This window comes from Miniopterus natalensis, chromosome 1 (genome assembly GCF_054644295.1).
Source record: "Miniopterus natalensis isolate mMinNat1 chromosome 1, mMinNat1.hap1, whole genome shotgun sequence".
In the NCBI taxonomy this organism is placed as follows: domain Eukaryota; kingdom Metazoa; phylum Chordata; class Mammalia; order Chiroptera; family Miniopteridae; genus Miniopterus; species Miniopterus natalensis.
In genome coordinates, this window is record NC_142081.1 from 134,678,585 (window position 1) to 134,696,995 (window position 18,411).

The 18,411-nt window shown below is 44.6% G+C and overlaps 1 protein-coding gene and 1 pseudogene across 2 annotated transcripts in view; both read left to right on the forward strand.

Annotated features, from left to right (window-relative positions):
• The window catches only part of DIP2C (DIP2 acetate--CoA ligase C (putative)), a 367,574-nt gene that overhangs the window by 131,839 nt on the left and 217,324 nt on the right, over positions 1 to 18,411 (forward strand). The window lies entirely within an intron of this gene.
• On the forward strand, positions 12,364 to 12,687 carry LOC148094409 (large ribosomal subunit protein eL37-like; annotated as a pseudogene).

Sequence of the window (18,411 nt, forward strand, 5' to 3'; positions counted from 1 at the left end):
CTCTGGGGAAACAGCATGGAATCTCACATCCTGCTCTCCTCAGACACTCACAGGTTGCAGGAAGGATTGACACTATTTTATGATAGCTCAGCTGGTGGGGCTCAGTGGTTGAGTGCCCACCCACGTAGGTTCGATTCCCGGTCAGGGCACATGCCTGCATTACGGGCTCGATCCCCAGCAAGGGGCATGCAGGATTGATGTTTCTCTCTCATCAGTATTTTTCTCTATTCCTCTCCCTCTCTCTCCCTCTAAAAATCAATAAAAACATATTAAAAATATATTTTATGGTAACTCAGTCTCTTCTAACAGTGATGTTTTGTTTTATTTTGTTTTGTTTATATATATATATATATATATATATATATATATATATCTTTATTGATTTCAGAGAGGAAGGGAGAGGGAGAGAGAGAAACATCAATGATGTGAGAGTCGTCACTGATTGGCTGCCTCCTGCAGGCCCCTGACTGGGGATCGAGCCCTGACCAGGAATCAAACCGTCATCTCCTGTATCCTAGGTCTATGCTCAACTGCTGAGCCATGCCCGGCCGGGCCAGTGATGTATTTTGTAGAAATAGCATGCAGAATGTGGTCGTCCAATATCTGATGCAACCAAAATCTGAACAGCAAAGAGCAGGCATTGTGTTAACTGTCACTTTCTCCAAGAAACACTTTTTACCTGACCGGATGAAATAATCGCCTTCTCTTCATCTTAGGGCTCTTCATAAACACCCCCTCTGAGGTTCTCTAGATTCTACACCGTGCTATAGTTTCAAGTGTGTGCGTGTATTTTTTCTGTGCTGTGTATTTCTTTGAGGCTGTGGGCTAATCCCACTCATCATTTCCCCAGTATTCAGTGCACGTGGTCAAGAGATGCTCATTTGTCTGGCTGGGTGTGGCTCAGTGGTTGAGCATCGACCTAGGATCCAGGAGATCAGGTTCGATTCCTGGTCAAGGCACGTGCCCAGGTTGTGGGCTCGATCCCCAGTCGGGAGCGTGCAGGAGTCAGCCGATCAATGATTTTCTCATCATTGATGTTTCTCTCTCTCTCCCTCTTCCTTCCTCTCTCTGAAATCAATAAAAATATATTGAAAAAAAAAGTGATGCTCATTTAGTGAACAAGTGAAAATAGGAGTGGCAACCTGAAATTTCCTGTGAGGTCTAAATGCATTATGCCACACTTTGAATTATTGCCGTCTGCCGGATAAATGGGGACTTGTGGTTAAGTAATTCATTGCACAACCAAAGTGAGCGGTTTTGTGGTTTCGGGTTCACTAAACAAATATTGGAGGCAACCAAGTAGTAGCACCTGCATGGTGCCGTTTCTGAGCGTCAGGGTCCTGTCATGGGCACACAGCACTGCTGTGTAGACTGTTCCAGGACCTGCCTCATGGGACCTGACTGAGTGTCCAGCTCGCATTGCAGGGCTCCCATGAGGAGCCAGGAGTGGGATGGAAGGGAGGAAAAGGGCAGCAGTGCTCAGCTTCCAATGCCCTAGCCCACAGCCCTCCGAGGGGCTTTGGGAGCCGGGGCCTGGGCTTTCCTGTGGAGGGAGTCCCCTGGCCAGGCCTTCATGGCCCCCAGCTCAAGGGGTTAGGGCCAGGGAAACATGGTAAGAAAGGTCATTCAATAGCACCGAGTCCTCTGCTGGAAAATAGTCCTAGCCCGTGTCAGATAAAATAGCAACACCATCGATAAAATAGCAAATGTGGGCTTCCCCTGTGAGGGCAACATGCATGGCTTCTCGCCTTTGGTCCAAGGCCAGACCTGCATGATGTCCCCAAGACCTCTGTCCAGACCAGCTGGAGCCAGGATTCAGGGTGTTTTGTCACCTCTTTCGAAGTCGCACTTAAGGAATGAAGTAGACCAAATGTCATTTATTTCTGAATACTTAATATCAGTATATCCAAATACTTAAATACTTAATGTGTATCAGAATAATAAGGAAGGACTTTACTCTCCGTTTCAAAAGCAAAAGCATAAACAACCCTTTTACTTGGCAGTGTCTTTACTATGTTTCTAAAAAGCCAGCAAGCACTGTTCCTAAAAAAATAGTCCCATCTGTTCCTCTGCACAGATCTTATTAAAATCTCAGCTACATTTCTACTCTCTCTATGTGACAGATTGTAGAATTTTTTTCTTCTTCTAGAACTTCATGATGCTTTCTTTCTAAACACTGAATAGAAAGTATGGAGAGCGCATCTCTGAAGTTAGTTATAGTTCCTGGTCTTCATAGAGCTGCCATTTGTCAATGGTACAGAATGTGTATCGCCATAGCAACTGAACGGGGGCACCAAAAACTCAGAGCACAATCCTCCAGGTTGTAAGAGCCACCGTTCTCCAAAGAGATGAGAGGCCCTCTTGTTAATTCCCACATGTGACTGTTCCCGGGCAGAAGCAGCTCAGCAGCAACTTTTGAGGGACCAGGAGGGGACGCCCTTCCTGGAAGGGGGTGTTACTGCGCGTCACCCTCATGTCTGGATGAAGGGACAGTGGTGTGGGTACTTGTACGTTGTCCAGTGGTCTGGTGAGGGGGAGCCCAAACCTGGGGCTGGAGAAAGCGGAGTTGACCCATCATTGCTCTACTGAGAGCACTTTGGGCTTACCTGTGCTCCTGTGCAAACGTGGCTCTATGTTTATACTTGACTCTGTCTCAGGGTGGTGAGAGGACAGTTCTGGACAGCTGCTGGGATCTGGAGCTCATCCACATTGTTGCTGGCACTGTGCTGGATGCTGAGTACACACTGACATTTCTCTGTCGCCCATATAAGACAGGCACTTGCACGTTTCTCCCGAGATGCTCCTAATCAGTGGGGACTGAACTTCAGTCAGGTAATGTTTGGAACGTCCTGTAATAGATGGAAAGTCAGCAGTGAGTGCTCAGCAGGGGCTTTGATTCCCTTTGTAACATGTCGTGGGTTTCTGCAGATACTATGGGATGGATGTTGGGCTGATCACTTGTGACCTGAGAGTTTTCTCTCTGAGAGGTGGGAGGATTTCCTTAAACTGAATCTGCATTGGCGCTGGACCCAGCAGGAGGCAGGAGCTCTGGGGATGGGTTAAGGACCAAGGCGTCCTTCCCTTCAAGAACTCTGTCTGTAAAGGAACTCGGGATCTGCTCACAGAGCCAGGCTTGCTCTGGAAATGAGCCCAGACCCCTGGCGGGAGGCCCACAGTAGTGGTGCTGGTGGTGGTGGTAGGTTTTGAAAAGGTGGAAGGGGTGGGGGCGAGTTTGTGTGTCCATGGGGCGGAGGAAAGAGGGCACCTGAGCCATGATTGCTACTCACCAGGGATAGTGGAAGCCATGGGTGAGTTTGAGGCCAGGACCTTGGTTGTCTTCCTTTCCTGTCGCCAGATGTCCTGTGGATGTTTATTTCTTGCTACTCTGGGGATTATCCTGAATTTTAAGGGGATTTGTAATATTGTAGGGGAAGGGGCTGGGGATTTCATTTTGTTTCTGACTTCCTAGAACTCCAGGTTTCTATCATCCCTTAGCTGGGAGTGGAGTGGAGATTTTCTGCTTATGTTTGTTACAAACAAAGAGCAAAGACTTTCAGGAGACAAAGCCAATACAGACCTGATTGTTTTAAGAGCCTGATTATTTAAAATGGGAAGAAGGTAACATCTACAGGAAACAAAACATTAATAGCTTCACTATGTAGCTATTGAGAGGGTCCAGAACCTCACTGTTCCATAGAACGTGCTACAGTGGTGGAAACATTGTACAGTGATGGAAACATTGTAGCCGAGCTATGCCCACATGGCTGTTGAGCAGTGGAAATGGGATGAGGAACCAAACTTTTAATCTTATTTTATTTCAATGAACACTAGGTAGCCCTGTGTTACTAGTGGCTCTGGAATGGGATAGCATGATTGTGGAAGATAAACGTTTTGTGTGGATAATGTCACAGTATTAAGTCTGACAGTGTGGACCCCCTTTTTAAAGCAGCATGTGCTCCAGTTGGTGTTCACCCACCTGTTGTATCAGTGATGTGTCACTCACAGATATTTAGTTTTGCGGGTAAATATCTGTGAGTGACTGGCTGTGAGCTCCAGGGCCAGAGAGGGAAACAGAGGGAAAAGTGATGCCCATGAGCATGGGGTGGGCCTGCCCCCACTGTGCCCTGGCATATTCCCACGGAATGGCACACACTGCCTTTCCTTTGGTGTTGGGTATCGTTCACTCTTTCTCCTTTCCTTTTCTTTTTCATATGCTACATGTTGCCTGCCTACAAGCACAGATAGTTCATTTTTTAGGCATGGTCTTTATCCGTATGTGTATATCATGCATTCTCAACAGGGGACTTGTCCTGGGGGCATCTGATCTCTGCACTGGTTTGTGTTCCTCCAAAGGTCCTCAGTACATAACTGGATATACAGCTTATCTGGTGTCCAAATTTTCAAGGGGTGGGTTGACTAGGAAAAGTCTAAGAAGGCTCCTAAGGGGTGGTGGCAATAATGAAAAAGTAAAAACCTTACATAAAGATTTAATTGGACAAAGATGGATTTTTAATGTGGGGGTTCCTAAAGCCATTGCTTGTGGGGTCCCTGATAATTCTCTTGTTTTCTGTCAAGTAGAAGGTCAATGTGAACAGGTTTTGTTTTGTTTTTGTTTTTTTAATATATCTTTATTGATTTCAGAGAGAGGAAAAGAGAGAGAGAGTGAGGAGAGAAAGAGAGAGAGAGAGAGAAACATCAATGATGAGAGAGAGTCACTGATCGGCTGCCAGGGATTGAGCCCGCAACCCGGTCATGTGCCATGACTGGGAATTGAACTGCAATCTCCTGGATCATAGGTAATGGCACATACAAGAATCAACCAATAAATGCATAAATAAGTGGAACAACAAATTGATGTCTCTCTCTCCCTTCCTCTCTTTCTCAAATCAGCAAATTTTAAAAAAAAGAAAGGATTTCTGGGAGCCTGCTGTCAGAGTGTATGATCATTTTCCATGCTCTGGATTTCAGTTTCCCTATATGTAAAATGATATAATAATAATGCCTCTGCTACCTCATGAGTTCTTATGAGGGTCAGATTAGATAATCTGTGTGGAAGTGCTGGGTATCAGTTTGTGGGCCGAGACTGCTCTCTGCCTCCAATACCCTCTCCTCCTTAGTAACAAGAACTCTGATATTTGTTGGGCACCTGCTGTCCAGCCAAAAAATAACCCTGCTTCCCTGTCCCACCTACTATGACCATGTGACAGAGATTTGGCTAATAAGGAAGGAGGGGTATTGTTTGCTGTTCTGGTAGGATTTTAAAGTGTGTGCATCTGTTTTCCTTTTTGCCGGAGCTCTAGTAGCCGACTTACACCAGAAGACTAAAGATATGGCTGGGAGGAGCTCAGTCCCACAGCCTGGTGCAGCCTCCCTAGTGTTACCTGTGTGAGCAAGAAACAGGAGTATTTAAGCCCCTGGAGTTTGAGGTTTTCTATTCTGATCATTTGGACCTGGTCCTAGTGAATCCAGGTCATATGACATAGTATTGTGAATTCGAAGTCAATACTGGCCTCATTTAATGAAAGTTTGTTAATAAAACTAAAAATTATTTCAAGAATGGAATTTGAAAGTGCAGCTAATGAGTGTTGGTGGGGTAAAGAATAGGAATGATATATAGGTTTGATATATTTGTAACTAATTCAGTGTACCCGGTGCTTCAGTCCAAAAATGGTCTGCTCTACAAGTATATAATTCTCTTTGAACTCTTGATTATAGTAATTTTATTTATAGATTAAATTATTTCTTATTGATAAGTCATGAGTAATTCTCAGTTATCTCAATGGACATAAATTGGATGAGACTGCATTGAGACTTTGGTTAATTAATTTCTGAGTTCTTGGCAGTTTACAATTTTAAGTAAGTCTAAAAATAAAAATAAAAATAGCTCTCAATTTTGTAAACTCTTTTTTATATCCCACATGTCATCGAGCTGAAAGGTGCAATGCTGAAAAGTTCAGGGCCAGCCTTTATACTGTGTTTACTTTCCTGGCCTAATTGCTTCCTGAGTCAGACAGCAGTTCTCAAAGTGTGGTCTGTGGGTGCGCCCCAGATTCTTTCAGAGGATCGAGGTCATAAAAATTATAATTTAAGAAGTTACTTGTCTTTCTCACTGTGTGGATATTTACATTGATGATATTTAAGAAACGGTGAGCAAGCTGTGGGCGTCTTGGCTTGATCAAGGTGGTGGCACCACCCTATGCTGGTTGTTACATTCTTCACGTTCACATACTCACAGGGGGGGAAAAAGACCAGTTTTACTTGGAAATTCATTTGATGAATCAGTAAAAGTTTCTGTTTTACTAAATCTTAACACCCAAGTACCCTTCTATTTAATATTCTGAGCTATGAAGTGGGAAGCATATGTAAGGTGCTCTGACACATTCTGGAGTGTGAGGGTGTCTCAAGCAAAAGCACTGTGATGTGCTGAACTAACCGCTTTCCCCAGGGAACAGCCTGTTTTTATGAAAAAGGGTCACATATACTGTGGCTATTCAGACTTAGGTATTTGCGGGTGTTTTCTCAAAATTGAATTGACTCTTTCAAGAAAAATAATTTATATTATTTGCCCACAGTGATGAAATTTGAGCTTTCAAGTGAATATTAAAATTTTGGAAATCTTGCATCTACCACCATGTGATCAGTGCTGTTCTACCAGATGTGATGTTTTGGATGTTATGTGATGAACTGTGTCAGTCCTTGAAAGACGTGTATAACTCAGTGAGCCAGCGTTTCCTAAATGACCAAAGTGTGGTTACAAAATCATGTTGAAAAGAGAGCCACTCAGAGTGCAAGATGACCAATGAATTTAAAAGGAATTAAACATGAAAGGTTCACTGATAAGATTTCAAATTCCAAACAACCTTTAAGGAAGTAGCACTTATTGAATCTGGCATAGCATCAAAGGAGAATACCAAAAATTATCTTTAAAAAAACCCCAAACTTAAATAGTTCTCCCTTTTCCAAGTCTGTATCAGTTGAGGCCAGACTTTCTTCATATACTTCAACTAAAACTACACACTTACTGCAACAGACTGATACAGAAGCAGATAAGAGAATCCTGCTATTTTGTATTCAGCCAGACTTTAGAAATTTGCAATAAATTAGCTCATTGAGAATATAGTGGGGAAAAAAACAAAACCCACTGAAATTTACACTTTAAAAGGAGGGATAATGTGGTTTGTCATTTGCATCAATTAAAAAAAGACGTTCAATGAACTTCTTTTCTGGTGTTGATATTTTAGAATGTGGACGATGTTGTATCTAAAACTTGTTACCATGTAACTTACATCCAAAAAAATCATTCAAGTCGCTCCATCTTTATAGGACCTTAAACTCTGTGTTGGAGCCTGTTAGATGCAGCGAGCCACGCTATGCTATAGCCCATATCATTAATTTCTACCTTCCGTACAACGTATTGCTATTCTTCATACAGAGGGGAAAGGCCATGGAAACGTGAGCCATGATGCAAAAGAAAATTTCTTTTTCCCCAGATGGCCTTTAGCAGAGCAGGAGGAAATGCAGCCATAGTGCGTTAGTTTCCTCCGCATGGCAACAAGAGTTGCACGTTTATTTCATCCTTGGTCTGTCCTGAAAAGTTACTAACAGGGCTGCCCATCTGCGAGCACCGCGTCTACCCTCCCCGCGGAAATAAGTGAGTACACCTGCACGGTATTCACGTCGAAAGCTTTGAGCGCAGATCTGGCGAAGGCAGGTGTGCTGACAGCGGGCACGTGGGAAACGTGACCCCCCAGAACACTGGGCGTTGGTTTTTATTTGTAGCAGCTTCAGCTGTGGGCAGAACATTCAGGAACGAGACCAGGGCGCTCAGGAGCCTGGACAGGTGTTACCTGTGTCGGTGCAATTAGTTCCCGTGGCCGCTAGGGCGAGCGTAGGGCGTGCGTAGGGCGTGCGTAGGGCGTGCGTAGAGCGTGCGTAGAGCGTGCGTAGGGCGTGCGTGCTCCCTTCAGGCCCTTACTGGCACTGAGTGAGCTCGAGGACGAGCTCCCGCTGCGTACTGTGCGTGCGGGGTGCCGTGAGGACGGGGCAGCCCGGCGGGCGGTGTCTGGTGCTCCGGGTGCGGGCGTGTGTGCGGCTCACGCTCCTCGCAGGGCTGCGGTGAGGGCGGCCGCAGGTGTTCAGAGCTCTCTTCACACCAGCTCTCGGTTGTGCAGGGCACGTGGTCTTCACAGAAGTACAGGCCTCAGCGTCCGGTGCCCGCCGGGAATGCGGGGGGGGGACCGGGGCCTGTCAGCGTCATGGAGCCGGAGCGTCCTTCCAGAACTTTGCAACGCGGGCTTTCGGGAGAAGCCGTCTTCGTGGCCTCCCCCACGACCTGACCCCCAGGGAGACTCGTGCTTTTCACAGGCTCGGCTCCAGGTCCTCCTAACGGCGCGGCCCTGCCCTGACCAGGAGGGCCGGTGAGCTCGCCGGTGGGTTTTCGAGGCCGCGCACCGCGCTGGGCCGACCGGGGTGAGAACCCGGGCGGAGGTGGCGCCGCCCGCCGCCCGAGGACCGCGGCTCTTCCGCTCACTGGTTTCCTTCCGGTCGCCTGAAAGATGGTCTCTTCCCTTGAGGAGGGAGCGACGGTGGCTTTGGAAAACTCACGTACGGGTATGAGCTTCCCTTTTTTGAGCCCCTCCGTGCACGTCCCTTCAATTCCGTCCCCCGGGCCTTTCAGGTAAATTAGGATGTAAGTGAATTATGTCCACCTGTAGCTTAATTATGCAGATTCGTGGGGAAGCGTCTTCCTGTAAACTGTCTGAATGTCCGCACAGGTTTTCTTTTTGGGGATTTTGTGGGACTGAGAATTGTTTTCTTTTTTGGGATTAAGAACACATCCTAGTTAGTGATTGACTGCAATATAGTTAACCTTTGAAACTCGCGCCGGTTTTTAAATGGTTTGCAGAAGAATGCTAATTTAGGAAACAACCAGCATTTGGTTGTCTGTGCTGTTGAGAGAGGCAGGATTTGAACACCCCACACCCCCAGGCAGGTTGTTTAAAAACGCTCTTTGGCTTTGAAGCGTTTTCACTCCTTTTTTATTACTTTAAAATGTTAAAATTGCCTTGCATTTCCCGAGCCTGGTTGTTGGGAATGAGCTGAAATGCCGAGGTGGCTTTGGCTGCTGCTGATGCCGTCGATTTGGAGTTTGTCTTCCAGCGTTAGAGGTAGGAACCTGAGGAATTGGCTGCTGTGGACACTGTTCCGAGGAGAAGAAAGGGAGAAAGATACGTTGCTGAGGGATGTGGTGTGGGGTGAGCCTCTGAGGGGTGGCGGGTGGGAGCCAGAGCAGAGCGCGGAGGTGCGGGCTTTTAGAGAAGCGGTCCCTTCCCTGGGAGCAGATTCCCTGGGCAGCGGCGGGCCCTGCTCACACAGATGGGAGCACCTGTGCGGCCTTCACCAACGTAGCTCCCTGCATGGGTCGTCTCCCAGTGCCCTTCCAGGCCAGCTGTCCCCAGGGTCACAGAATCAGGAGCATAGACTAGACTCCCTGCCCCAGTCCCACAGTTTATAATCAATGTGTTGAACCCATCGAGGAAGCAAGGGCAGGGATGGGCTAGGTTCACACACCTGGGGGTGGGGTGCGGGGGGAGTCCTGCTCTGCTTGGATCCTGGGGTATCCATTGTTTTCCTGACTTTCTGAGCAGTTGGGGTTCAGGGCCACAGGTCTCATTGCCAGTTAGACTAGTGAACAACCATGGGTGTCAGTGATGGCACCCACTTGAGTATTAAGTGATCGTTTGCGTTCTGTGTATATCCAGGTGCCTTGGTGAGTGTTGGCATCTTCTGGTTCTTCCCACCTATCAGTCACATTCTACTTATGACGTATCTGTCCTGTGCCATCTGTGTTGAACAAATCTGTGCACTCTAAGTGTATATACCAAAAACACCTTAAGAGGTTTTGCCTGTGTTTTGCAAGCCACAAGCACATTCATTTTTCATAATAGAAGCAAATATTTTCAAAAGCCAGCCAATGCACCTTGTGGAACGCAAGAAATTGGAAACAGTAGCTATAGATTATTTTTTTAAACTTATTTTTTTATTGTAAAATTTACATAACATAAAATTTACGGTTTTTACCATTTTTAAGGGTACAGTTCAGCAATACTCAGCACATTCACGATGTTGGGCTACCATCACCGCCATCCATCTCCAGAACTTTCTCGACTTCTCAAACTGAAGCTCTGTCTTCATTAAACATTAACAGCACCCCCACCCCAGCCTCTAATATCCACCACAGAGCATTAATACGCTTTCCAGTGAGAGAAGGGCAGGGGAGGGAGGACTCAGGGGAGACTGTCTTTGGGTCAAGAAGCATTTTAGGTTTTCTTCTGTCTCTAGCAGGAGATGGAGGGAAACAGTGATCACGTAATGGCACATCCCTGGGCCTCAGGGTTTGTTTTCCTGATGCAGTGGAGCACCTGTCCTCACACCTACACCCGGGCACCAAAGATTCTGAACTTGCTCTTCTTACAAGCTCCCTTTCCTAGTATGTGAGGTTTGGTGAATAACTTCCGATATTTAAGGGAGACTGAGAATCTGAATGGACATTTCTTGATTTAAAAAAAACACATCATTTTTATCACTCTCTACCTGTTCTCCTAAACATGAAATGTTTCCTCCTCAGTTTGCTTTGTTAAAGTTCTATGTTGCTGCTACTTCTGTTTGATTCACAGTTATTACTAAAACACAAGCTCCTGAAACACTGAAAAGTGAAGGGGAAAGTATATACAGGGCTGTCGAATATCTTGTTTCCTCTGAAATATCTGTTTTCCAGTGCTTTAGTGTTCATGGTTTTGTAATGTTTTACACTGTGATTAGCTCTAAAACCATATTTTTGCATATTACTGGTCTGCTTTATCCTGTTAATCTATAATATTGCTGTTTTTTAAAAACTGTCATTTCATTTGAAAAACAAAATGAAACAGCTCTCTTACAGCATAAATATGATTCCTGTAAGAATTTAGTTTCAAAAATTGATGTGTATTCAGTAAACATAGTGGCATGATTAGTTCAGTAATTGGGCAAAGTTAAAATTTTTACATTATATTTTACATAAAAATAAACACAGAACATTTACAGGAAAGCAAGCACATACTAAGTGTCTAGATTGCGAAGGACTTCCAAATAGTAAAAGTGATGGAAAATATTTTTTAATAAAAGATTAGCTAGATTTGTTACACAAAAAGTTTTTGAAACCTCTATATTTCCAAATCCAAACACAATTTTAAAAAATCAAATACAAAGAGGGATTAAAGTGTTAATATGATTGGTTAATGTATGAAGGGTTTATTTCAATTGGTATAATAAGTACTATAAAACTCTAATAGATAAATATGTAGAGATGTCATGAAGAAACACTCCACAACTGAGGTATATGTAGAAGATTAACAAATGGGAGAACAGTTCTTATTAGCAATCATGCTACTTTTTGCATCTCTAAGTAGCAAAATTTTCAAAATATTACCCAGTGCTGTATTGATATAGTTGTTGATAAAAGTATTGATATGTATATGTTTTTGTAAAAATTTTTTTTGTTATAAATCAGAGCTTTACATGTTTATACTCCTTTCTGGGTATTCTGGCATTCGTGGACTTCCATTGGAGGTTCTTAAGTTAGACTAGTGTTTGTGATTTAGGTGATCAGATTCCCCCCCCCCCCAATGGAGGTACAGACTGTAACAAGGGGGTAAGCTCTTCCAGGCCACCTGGCGGGCATTTAATAAAGGTCTGTTATGCTTGGTGCCCAGGATGAAAGGCTGAGTAAGATTGTGTCGATACTTAGATACTGAAAATGACCTCCTCTCTTTACAAAATGGGTGGTTTTATAATGGCATGTGTAATACATCCTGGGAAAAACAAAGAATGAAAAATTGATATGTGTTAACCAAAGATTTTTAAATGGGGCCTTTGAAATACTTGAGAATTGAAAATAGGACCATGGTAACTTGAGGAAAAGAAAGTAGTTTCAGATCTTCACCTTCCCTCTTCAAATTTCTCTTTCCCTCTTCTCTCCCTGTAGAAGCTACACACTGGGAGGATGTTTAATCAGTAAAACCTGAGTCATAGATTAGACTTCCACAAATAGTACATGGCTGCCTCTGTCCTAGCACCCCTCATGAGGCTTTCACAGCTCACCAGGGTTAGAATTACAGAATTCATAATCCTTTAGCTGTTCCAGCATCTGTCATGGGTTAATAATGTCCTCCCAATATATAAGTTCACACCCTGGCACCTGTGAAAGTTACCTTATTGAGAAATAGGGTTTTTGCAGATGTAAGGATCTCAAATGAGATCATCCTGGATTTAGGGTAGGGTCCTAAATCCAATGACTGGTGTCCTTGTTAAAGAAGAGGGCTCTTTGTCCTTGGTTGCAGGAACAAGATGACAAAGGGAATAACATGGTTCAGAAAGTACCACAATAAGACACACATTGTGTTGCCACTGTGGCTCAAAGGCCTCCCATCTTCAGAAGTCCACCTATGGCAAGCGTGGCTACTCTGCCAAGCTGAAGAGGAAGTACAACTGGAGAGTGCCAAGGCTAAAGGACAAACCAATGGGACTGGTCGGATGAGGCAGCTAAAAATTGTGTACCACAGATTCAGGCATGGATTCCATGAAGGAACAACACCTAAACCCAAGAAAGCAGCTGTTGCAGCATTTAGTTTGTCTTATGGATTTCAGTGATTAGCCATGCAATAAATGTTCTGGTTTAAAAAAAAAAAAAAAAAGAAAAAATAGGGAAGTTTGACACACAGAAACAGAGAAAAAGGCCATGGGAAGACAAGGCAGAGATTACAGTGATACAGCCACAAGCCAAGGAATGCCAGAGCCACCAGATTTTGGAAGACCCTACCCAATGCCTCCGGAGGGAGCATAGCCCTGCCTACACCTTAGTTTTGAACTTCTGGCCTCCAGAACTGTGAGAGAATAGATTTCTGTTGCTTAAGCCACTCAGTTTGTGGTAATTCTTATGGTGCATCTGAAAGTATTCTTTGTATACAATCAGTGCCTCAGGATGAAAGTGTACAGGAGGAATGGGAGCTAAATGTTGAAAATATGGCAAAGACAAAAAATACACACAGCTTTTATTTTGGGTAAAAGCTTTAATTCTGAGAACATACCACTCGAGCAAGTATGACACAAGATGTCACACTTCCTGATTGAACACCAGTGGTTCCTTGAGCAAACCCAGGTGCTTTGGTCAGCAGCCAGGTTGGGAAGTTTGAGCGAGGTGTGGTCAGGTAGCCACAGGCCACCAGTGTTTCTACTATCAGACTAAACCATTTTATCTTCTAGTTAAGGTAATAACAAGTGAACAGGAATAAAGGCATTAATGAGAATTGTGATCAGCTATAAAGTCCTGTGGTGGGATCATTCTGACTGTTACCACCTGTATTTAGATGTCCCATGTCACTCAAAGCATTAACACAGCGACTGTTTTTAGCTCAAGGTAAAATAAGAGAAACAGTCCATGGGGCGCCCAAGGAAGTGCCTGTCATTAGAGCGTTGTCACCGAGTGCTGGCCTCCCTCATGATGACGTTTCTGTTCTATGAGGAATCCCACACATTGATTCAGTGTTTGTTAACTTAAAGACCCTTGAGAAATTTAGGTCGAACAATGGTTAGAAATTTGGGTTTGGCAGTGCCCATCACGTAGGTGATGGGTCCCATCATATCAGATTTTCTCAGTTCCTTTCTCATTAGGGCCTTGCTTGCCTTTTCTTAAGTCCTGGCTCTGATCAGGAGGGGTGGTTCTGGGGACAAAATACTTTACCAGGGGCCAGGCTGCAGGTCTTGTTCTCAAGAGCCCACTTTGACTGAAGGGAGACACTGGGGCGTGAATGATGCCGTCAGGACTCTGAGGGGCTTCAGATGGAATAACAGGCATGGCTCCCACCTCCCCACCGCCAGAAATGGGTTTCTTACCTGTTTTGTGAGATTTGTAACTTAAAATCATCCAGCAGGTGAGAAATACTGTGGCATGAAGTAACTTGGCAGCCATGTGGTGCTTTAGTGGTAGATGTGGGCCAGAAGTCAGACTCCTAAATAACAGGGTTCTGTTTCCTTCTGTCGGCATCATTTGACCCAAAACTTCCAAATAATCGAGACACTGTCAGTTAGCAAAACACCTGTGTCCTATTTCTCTCTCAGTTTTTTCGAAAGCAATGAATGGAAGCTTTTTTTTTTTTTTTTTTTTTGTAATTGAGGCACTAGGTAGGGATCTCTCTCTGCAGGTAAATGTCCAGCAGGTGTGAGGCTGGTTGGTTGATGTCACTAGGGTCTCCCAGGGGCCAGGTTTCGCCTCACTCACTGCTCTGCCACCTGCCTCAGGCCCAACCAACAGGAAAGAGAGGAAGGGTGCGGGGGCATGCCTGTTCCCATGAAGGGGGTGACATCAGAACTGTGCCTGCAGTTCTCATTCCCATGGTTCATTCTTGATCACGAGGCCTCACCCGATTGTTTGAGTGTCTGTGGGAGGCCTGTGCCCAGCAAAAGTGTGAGGTTTCTGTTACTCCCAAGAGGAGAAGGATACTAGGGAGGAGTGACAACCATCTCTCCTGTAACATGTCAGTGCTACAGGTCTCTTCCTGCTTCATATACTGATCGCTAAAGAAGTGAGTTTGGCCCTAAAAATCAATTTAAAAAAAGTGAGTTTGTGCTTCATGGTGTATTAACTATCAGAAAGGATTTAAAATGTTTTAGTATATAAAGCCCTCAGTTTCTCTGGACTTCTCTAATGTGGCATTTTGTAATTCCACATGGTTGCTTCTCTGGACCTGTGCAAATGGGAAGGTTTACTGAATACAGTGGCATAAAGAGTATTTTAGGAGCCTGTGTAACCTGTGGGAAAGTACACTCTTGAAGGACTTAAACGCTTCTTTGTTTATTTAATCCCTGTGGCTTTGTAAAGTTGCGTGTAGCCAATTGCAGTATTGACTCACTCTGCTAGAAGGGGAAAGGCTTGGCCTGTGGAATCTGGTAACTTTACCTGCAGTTAATGTAGTGGCTACATGTTCAGGGAAGTAACTTACTGCTGCTTACAGTTTTTGATGATGTGATTTAAACATCAGAATTTCAATACATTTTTTATTTCACCACCCTTTCACACCCCTCCCTCTCCTCCGTTGCCATGGATTTTACTGCATTTACCATTAGAATATATGAGGGAGATGGTCAGTTCTGACCCCTTCTTAGCTACTGATGTGGAAGCGACATAGTCAATCAGGAAAATCTCTCTCAGTTGTCAGAGCCACTGGACATCTATACAGTGAAGTTCACATTCAAAGCATGTTAAGAAATACCAGTACTGCCTGGCCAGCGTGGCTCAGCAGTTGAGCATCAACCTAGGATCCAGGAGATGGAGGTTCAGTTCCTGGTCAGGGCACATGCCCGGGTTGCGGGCTCAATCCTCAGTGTGGAGTATGCAGGAGGCAGCCGATCAGCGACTCTCTCACCATTGATGTTTCTCTCTCTCCCTCTCTGAAATCAATGAAGACATATTAAAAAGAAAGAAAGAAGAAAACAAAAGAAAAAAGAAAAGAGAAATCATTGCTGCCCTAGCCAGTTTTGCTCAGTGGTTAAAACGTCGGCCCTCGGACTGAAGGGTCCCAGGTTCCATTTTGGTCAAGGGCATGTACCTCGGTTGCAGGCTCAGTCTCCAGCCCTGGTTCAGGGCATGTGTGTTCAGGGTGAGAGATACAGTTGTATCTCTCTCATATCCATGTTTCTCTCCCTCTTCCCCAGCCCCCTCTCTCTCTGAAAAGCAATGGAAAAAATATCCTTAGATGAGTATTAAAAAAAAGAAATGCCAGTGCTGAGTGGGCAAAGATGGGGAGATCTTTTAAGTAGGAAAAACCTGACTGTTTTGGTTGCTCTATGTAATTTAGCTGTTTTGACTTGTTAACCAGTAAGAAAATGCAGTCGCGGGTTGCCCTAGCAGAAGTGAAGTTTCCATTATCTGCTCAGGCCTGTGGAGGTAGTTATCCTGGTCTTCCTCCTCTGAAAGGGGTGCTGTCCTTCAGGGAGTGGCGGGTGGGCGATACTGTGCTCTCCAGAAAAGCCTGTAATAATCTGATGAAGGTTCCAGAAGGCAGCTCTTAGGACTTGCCTGGATGTGTGTCTGGCCAACAGTGAAATCACAGGCTTCTGATCTGAGAGCAGGTAGGGAACTGGCCCTAGGACAAGAATGTTACAAACGAGACTTTGTTTCTACAAGCAGATGCACTAGATGGCCCCAGGTTTCCTTCTGGTTTACAAAAGTGCATTTCATTGTTTAGCTCAGAAATTATAGCATTAAGAGTGATTGATACTCTGCGTTCTAACCTGTAGGTTCTAGGCTGATCCTTTGGAGCCTTGGAGAACCCTATATTCACCTAATTTGTCTGTAAAGTAAGTTACAGAATTATAATTAGCTACAGCCCATTCTTTAAATGCTGCCACAGTGTTTGGCATTTGTGGTTGAGCACAGACAGGAGCCCATACACTTGGGTGACCCATAGTAGTTATCAGGATGGTCACACGAGTGGATGCTTTCTCCCGGCCACTCCATCTTGACATTGGAGGGTAGCTGAGGCTTTGCCATTGAGACCTCTGGAGCCTTTGGTCCAGTGACACCTTCTGTGCCCTGAAAGTTCATAGGCCTTGTGGTTCTCACAGAGGATATACCACTGTTTGCATCCTGATTTCCCCAAAACTGCTTGTCAGACCAGGGCTTCCTTACACACAGTGTCAGGTTTCCTTTGGTCAGACCTGCTAGTGGAAGCAGCCTCTCTGCTGCTGGCTGGTACTGCTCTTGCCTGCCTGACCCGGAACATGCTCATGGGACAGCAGCTCGGATGGGGTTCCAGAAACACGGAGACATCACTCAGTTTCCAGCATGTACAATACCCTGTTTCTGTGCAGTTGTAGTAAAAGCCTTTCATTTTATTAATTAATTATTACCATGATTTTGAACTCTCAGCGATGCTCTGCCTCTCCCGCCCCCTGAAGCACAGTGGTCAGCCCCCTCCAACCTCGGAGCCACACCTCTGCCACCGTTATATTTTCCTTTTCTTTGGCTCAGGCTCTGGTAAGAAAAACAACTGTGAAATGGGTATTTTGTGATTCTTCTATAAACAAAGCCAGAATCTCTAGATGTTTGTCCCCAGGAGTCTGAAAGCTATTTTGAATCCAGCCCGTAGCAAGTAACCAAGGACCTAATAAGCTCATCTCACACTCCACTTGATATCTGAGAAATGCATTAGTTTCCAACACCTTTTAATCCATTGTGACATGCCATATCTAATCACGGGCAGCAGAGTTACACCATGGAGTGAAATACCATCCACAGTAGCAGGTCAGGAATTTCTGGGCTGTATTTATATGTGGCTATCACTTGGCCTGGCAGATATGCCAGCCTTAGCCACAGGGGTCTCTCAAGGTAAGAGCCAAATGGCCTGGCATCATTTGCAAAGCTTTCTCAATACTGAAGCGTAACTCGTATCACAAAGACTGAATAGTTAGTGAGGGGAAGGTGTCAGGATAATGACCTGCCAAGCCCTGAAGTGAGTGGTAAATAAGAATTTAATTGTCAGCAAGGAAATATGGCTAACCTTTTCTTTCCCTATCAGGGAGAACTTACCAATTTAACATAATAGTGAAGATTCCAAGATAGTGGCGGATTGAGTGGAAGCTACACTGACACTCTCCCAGGAACAAATTGGAATTACAACTAAAATACAGAAAAACCATCCCAAATAATCAACTAAAGACTAGCTGGAGAGCACCCTCATAACCAAGGATGTAAAGCAGAGACCACATAGAGACTGTTTCTACAGCCTGAGGCTCATTAAGTGACTGAATAGAATAACCATCAGCCACCCCACCCTATGGAGTTTCTACAGCCTGAGGCTGATTAAGAGACTGAAGAACAGTCAGCTTTTGGGTGCTTTGAGTCTTTGTCTGATTTGCTTCTGGACCCAGAGCTTGGAAAAGCAACACACTGGTGTACATCTTGCTCCTTTCCTAATACATCCAGCCCTGGCAGAGGGAACCACAAGCTGTGAAGTGTGGAAAGCTTCAAACAGGGTACTCAAGGCCAGTCACAGTGTCTGACATTGGCCTGCACCAGAGACCATCCAAAAGACTGGGAGTCCTAGCAGATCTACCTAATACATAGAAACAAATCCAAACAGGCAGCCAGAATGGGGAGACTAAAAAAAAAAAAAGCCCCAAGTGAAAGAACAAACAAAATTCTCCAGAAGAAGAGCTAAATGAAATGGGAGATAAGCACTTTATCAGATACAGAGTTCAGAGTACTGACCATAGGGATGCTCAACAGCATGTGAGAAGAAATGGAAACTATGAAGGAAGTTAAGAATGACATAGTAGAAATTAAAAAAAAAAAAAAAATTGGAAGGAATAAACAGA